Genomic DNA, 6,383 nt, shown 5'->3' with positions numbered 1-6,383 from the left:
CTATTGGAAATCTGGTTCTCTACATCTCAGTTCCGGGTCGCAGGTGGTGCCGTGCTGCTCGTTGGTCGGAACCCTATTGGAAATCTGGTTCTCTACATCTCAGTTCCGGGTCGCAGGTGGTGCCGTGCTGCTTGTTGGTCGGAACCCTATTGGAAATCTGGTTCTCTACATCTCAGTTCTGGGTCGCAGGTGGTGCCGTGCTGCTCGTTGATCGGAAATCTGGTTCTGCCGTGCTGCTCGTTGATCGGAACCCTATTGGAAATCTGGTTCTCTACATCTCAGTTCCGGGTCGCAGGTGGTGCCGTGCTGCTCGTTGGTCGGAACCCTATTGGAAATCTGGTTCTCTACATCTCAGTTCCGGGTCGCAGGTGGTGCCGTGCTGCTCGTTGGTCGGAACCCTATTGGAAATCTGGTTCTCTACATCTCAGTTCCTAGTCGCAGGTGGTGTCGTGCTGCTCGTTGGTCGGAACCCTATTGGAAATCTGGTTCTCTACATCTCAGTTCCGGGTCGCAGGTGGTGCTGTGCTGCTCGTTGGTCGGAACCCTATTGGAAATCTGGTTCTCCGTCTCAGTTCTGGGTCGCAGGTGGTTTCAGGTGATAGGTGATGCCGTGTTGCTCGTTGGTCGGAACCCTATTGAAAATCTGGTTCTCTACATCTCAGTTCTGGGTCGCAGGTGGTGCCGTGCTGCTCGTTGGTCGGAACCCTATTGGAAAATCTGGTTCTCTACATCTCAGTTCCGGGTCGCAGGTGGTGCCGTGCTGCTCGTTGGTCGGAACCCTATTGGAAATCTGGTCTCTACATATCAGTTCTGGGTCGCAGGTGTGCCGTGTGCTCATTGCTTGGAACCCTATTGGAAATCTGGTTCTCTACATCTCAGTTCCGGGTCGCAGGTGGTGCCGTGCTGCTCGTTGCTTGGAACCCTATTGGAAATCTGGTTCTCTACATCTCAGTTCCGGGTCGCAGGTGGTGCCGTGCTGCTCGTTGGTCGGAACCCTATTGGAAATCTGGTTCTCTACATCTCAGTTCCTAGTCGCAGGTGGTGCCGTGCTGCTCGTTGGTCGGAACCCCTATTGGAAATCTGGTTCTCTACATCTCAGTTCCGGGTCGCAGGTGGTGCCGTTGCTGCTCGTTGGTCGGAACCCTATTGAAAATCTGGTTCTCTACATCTCAGTTCCGGGCCGCAGGTGGTGCCATGCTGCTCGTTGGTCGGAACCCTATTGTAAATCTGGTTCTCCGTCTCAGTTCTGGGTCGCAGGTGGTTTCAGGTGATAGGTGATGCCGTGTTGCTCGTTGGTCGGAACCCTATTGGAAATCTGGTTCTCTACATCTCAGTTCCTAGTCGCAGGGTGTGCCGTGCTGCTCGTTGATCGGAACCCTAGCGGAAATCCGGTTCTGCATCTCAGTTCTGGGTCGCAGGTGGTTTCAGGTGATAGGTGATGCCGTGTTGCTCGTTGGTCGGAACCCTATTGAAAATCTTGTTCTCTTACTTCTCAGTTCTGGGTTGCAGGTGGTGCCGTGCTGCTCGTTGCTTGGAAACCCTAGTGGATATCTGGTTCTCTACATCTCAGTTCCGGGTCGCAGGTGGTGCCGTGCTGCTCGTTGGTCGGAACCCTATTGGAAATCTGGTTCTCTACATCTCAGTTCCGGGTCGCAGGTGGTGCCGTGCTGCTCGTTGGTCGGAACCCTATTGGAAATCTGGTTCTCTACATCTCAGTTCCGGGTCGCAGGTGGTGCCGTGCTGCTCGTTGGTCGGAACCCTATTGGAAATCTGGTCTCTACATATCAGTTTCGGGTCGCAGGTGGTGCCGTGCTGCTTGTTGATTGAACCCTAGCTGGAAAATCCGGTTTCTCGTCTCAGTTCTGGGTCGCAGGTGGTTTCAGGTGATAGGTGATGCCGTGTTGCTCGTTGGTCGGAACCCTATTGAAAATCTGGTTCTCTACATCTCAGTTCCTGGTTCGCAGGTGGTGCCGTGCTGCTCGCTGGTCGGAACCCTAGTGGAAATCTGGTTCTCTACATCTCAGTTCCGGGTCGCAGGTGGTGCCGTGCTGCTCGTTGGTCGGAACCCTATTGGAAATCTGGTTCTCTACATCTCAGTTCCTGGTCGCAGGTGGTGCCGTGCTGCTCGTTGGTCGGAACCCTATTGGAAATCTGGTTCTCTACATCTCAGTTCCTAGTCGCAGGTGGTGCCGTGCTGCTCGCTGGTCGGAACCCTAGTGGAAATCTGGTTCTCTACATCTCAGTTCCGGGTCGCAGGTGGTGCCGTGCTGCTCGTTGGTCGGAACCCTATTGGAAATCTGGTTCTCTACATCTCAGTTCCGGGTCGCAGGTGGTGCTGTGCTGCTCGTTGGTCGGAACCCTAGTGGAAATCTGGTTCTCCGTCTCAGTTCCGGGTCGCAGGTAGTTTCGGGTGCCGCCGTGCTGCTCATTGCTTGGAACCCTAGTGGAAATGTGGTTCTCTACATCTCAGATCAGGGTCACAGGTGGTTTCAGGTGGCACCGTGTTGCTTGTTGGTCGGAACCCTATTGGAAATCTGGTTCTCCGTCTCAGTTCTGGGTCGAAGGTGGTTTCAGGTGATAGGTGATGCATTGTTGCTCGTTGGTCGGAACCCTATTGAAAATCTGGTTCTCTACATCTCAGTTCCGGGTCGCAGGTGGTACTGTGCTGCTCGTTGGTCAGAACCCTATTGGAAATCTGGTTCTCTACATCTCAGTTCCTAGTCGCAGGTGGTGCCGTGCTGCTCGTTGGTCGGAACCCTATTGGAAATCTGGTTCTCTACATATCAGTTCTGGGTCACAGGTGGTGCCGTGCTGCTCGTTGCTTGGAACCCTATTGGAAATCTGGTTCTCTACATCTCAGTTCCGGGTCGCAGGTGGTACTGTGCTGCTCGTTGGTCAGAACCCTATTGGAAATCTGGTTCTCTACATCTCAGTTCCGGGTCGCAGGTGGTGCCGTGCTGCTCGTTGGTCGGAACCCTATTGGAAATCTGGTTCTCTACATCTCAGTTCCGGGTCACAGGTGGTACTGTGCTGCTCGTTGGTCAGAACCCTATTGGAAATCTGGTTCTCTACATCTCAGTTCCGGGTCGCAGGTGGTGCCGTGCTGCTCGTTGGTCGGAACCCTATTGGAAATCTGGTTCTCTACATATCAGTTCTGGGTCACAGGTGGTGCCGTGCTGCTCGTTGCTTGGAACCCTATTGGAAATCTGGTTCTCTACATCTCAGTTTCGGGTCGCAGGTGGTGCCGTGCTGCTCGTTGGTCGGAACCCTATTGGAAATCTGGTTCTCTACATATCAGTTCTGGGTCGCAGGGTGTGCCGTGCTGCTCGTTGCTTGGAACCCTATTGGAAATCTGGTTCTCTACATCTCAGTTCCGGGTCGCAGGTGGTGCCGTGCTGCTCGTTGGTCGGAACCCTATTGGAAATCTGGTTCTCTACATCTCAGTTCCTAGTCGCAGGTGGTGCCGTGCTGCTCGTTGGTCAGAACCCTATTGGAAATCTGGTTCTCTACATCTCAGTTCCGGGTCGCAGGTGGTGCTGTGCTGCTCGTTGGTCGGAACCCTATTGGAAATCTGGTTCTCTACATCTCAGTTCCGGGTCGCAGGTGGTGCCGTGCTGCTCGTTGGTCAGAACCCTAGTGGAAATCTGGTTCTCTACATCTCAGTTCCGGGTCGCAGGTGGTGCCGTGTTGCTCGTTGGTCGGAACCCTATTGGAAATCTGGTTCTCTACATCTCAGTTCCGGGTCGCAGGTGGTGCTGTGCTGCTTGTTGGTCAGAACCCTATTGGAAATCTGGTTCTCTACATCTCAGTTCCGGGTCGCAGGTGGTGCCGTGTTGCTCGTTGGTCGGAACCCTATTGGAAATCTGGTTCTCTACATCTCAGTTCCTAGTCGCAGGTGGTGCCGTGCTGCTCGTTGGTCGGAACCCTATTGGAAATCTGGTTCTCTACATATCAGTTCTGGGTCGCAGGTGGTGCCGTGCTGCTCGTTGGTCGGAACCCTATTGGAAATCTGGTTCTCTACATCTCAGTTCCGGGTCGCAGGTGGTGCCGTGCTGCTCGTTGGTCGGAACCCTATTGGAAATCTGTTTCTCTACAACTCAGTTCCTAGTCACAGGTGGTGCCGTGCTGCTCGTTGGTCGGAACCCTATTGGAAATCTGGTTCTCTACATCTCAGTTCCGGGTCGCAGGTGGTGCCGTGCTGCTCGTTGGTCGGAACCCTATTGAAAATCTGGTTCTCTACATCTCAGTTCCGGGTCGCAGGTGGTACTGTGCTGCTCGTTGGTCAGAACCCTATTGGAAATCTGGTTCTCTACATCTCAGTTCCTAGTCGCAGGTGGTGCCGTGCTGCTCGTTGGTCGGAACCCTATTGGAAATCTGGTTCTCTACATCTCAGTTCCGGGTCGCAGGTGGTGCCGTGCTGCTCGTTGGTCGGAACCCTATTGGAAATCTGGTTCTCTACATCTCAGTTCCTGGTCGCAGGTGGTGCCGTGCTGCTCGTTGGTCAGAACCCTATTGGAAATCTGGTTCTCTACATATCAGTTCTGGGTCGCAGGTGGTGCCGTGCTGCTCGTTGATCGGAACCCTATTGGAAATCTGGTTCTCTACATCTCAGTTCCGGGTCGCAGGTGGTGCCGTGCTGCTCGTTGGTCGGAACCCTATTGGAAATCTGGTTCTCTACATCTCAGTTCCGGGTCGCAGGTGGTGCCGTGCTGCTCGTTGGTCGGAACCCTATTGGAAATCTGGTTCTCTACATCTCAGTTCCTAGTCGCAGGTGGTGCCGTGCTGCTCGTTGGTCGGAACCCTATTGGAAATCTGGTTCTCTACATCTCAGTTCCGGGTCGCAGGTGGTGCTGTGCTGCTCGTTGGTCGGAACCCTATTGGAAATCTGGTTCTCCGTCTCAGTTCTGGGTCGCAGGTGGTTTCAGGTGATAGGTGATGCCGTGTTGCTCGTTGGTCGGAACCCTATTGAAAATCTGGTTCTCTACATCTCAGTTCCGGGTCGCAGGTGGTGCCGTGCTGCTCGTTGGTCGGAACCCTATTGGAAATCTGGTTCTCTACATCTCAGTTCCGGGTCGCAGGTGGTGCTGTGCTGCTCGTTGGTCGGAACCCTATTGGAAATCTGGTTCTCCGTCTCAGTTCTGGGTCGCAGGTGGTTTCAGGTGATAGGTGATGCCGTGTTGCTCGTTGGTCGGAACCCTATTGGAAATCTGGTTCTCTACATCTCAGTTCCGGGTCGCAGGTGGTGCCGTGCTGCTCGTTGGTCGGAACCCTATTGGAAATCTGGTTCTCTACATATCAGTTCTGGGTCGCAGGGTGTGCCGTGCTGCTCATTGCTTGGAACCCTATTGAAATCTGGTTCTCTACATCTCAGTTCCTAGTCGCAGGGTGTGCCGTGCTGCTCGTTGATCGGAACCCTAGCGGAAATCCGGTTCTCCGTCTCAGTTCCGCGTTGCAGGTGGTTTTGGGTGGTGCCACATTAAATTCCTAATAATCTTTTGGCTGTTGGTCAGGGATTCTCCTTTTAATTAGAAGGTTTACGGAGCTGAGCCTCGGAGAGCCGGGTGCGGGTGATCCCTCGACATGGGTTCCGCTGCCAGAACCTCGTTTACAAATTAGATTGGTGTCAGGCTGGCACCCGTCCTGGCGCAGAAGACCCAGGCCTGGCACAGATCAAGTGTTGTCCTTCGGCTGAGTCGGGGGGGCGCGGCCCTCTTCGTTAAAGGGTACCAGAGTGTGCTGAATAAATGCCACGCCCGCACACGAGCCAAATTCTACAACAAGTTCCCCATCATCAGAGCGGAGAATTCCAGCAGGTCCGACCTCATCCGTCATGCAGGCCATTAGTGCAGAATAAAGGCCGATATTAAATATGCAGGAACGTCCCCCATTTGGACAAATGACATGAAGTTTGTCTGCAGCAATGACGGCTAATCAGAGGCACATTTAGCAGCCATGTTCCACAGTGAAGTCCTTTTAATGAGCACACGCTCCTGAAACATCTCGCTTAGAACCAGCAAAGCATTACACCTGGAACCTCAGGCCTTCAGGTTATTCACTCCTTGTGTCCAATCTTTACAGAATCGATCTAGAACATCACAACATGTCATAAAAAACAGGACTTTGTGTGTTGTCACCTAGCTGTGACACCAACTCCTCTCATAGCAGAAGACCATGCTGGACAGAGCCCTTCATCATCATCATCATCATCATTATGCTATAATGGTGACCTGATAAATCAGTTCCTCAAAATTCCCACCGGTTCTCTTCACTTCAAATAAAAGGAACATTTGTTTCATTTAAACTAACGTCACATATGATGTGTGTGTAGCTGAAATGGTTGTCATTGTGAAACACAATGTGTTCCTTAACCGCTAGGCTACCAC

This window comes from Denticeps clupeoides, chromosome 2, assembly GCF_900700375.1.
Source record: "Denticeps clupeoides chromosome 2, fDenClu1.1, whole genome shotgun sequence".
In the NCBI taxonomy this organism is placed as follows: Eukaryota; Metazoa; Chordata; class Actinopteri; order Clupeiformes; family Denticipitidae; genus Denticeps; species Denticeps clupeoides.
This window is presented reverse-complemented; position numbering follows the sequence as displayed.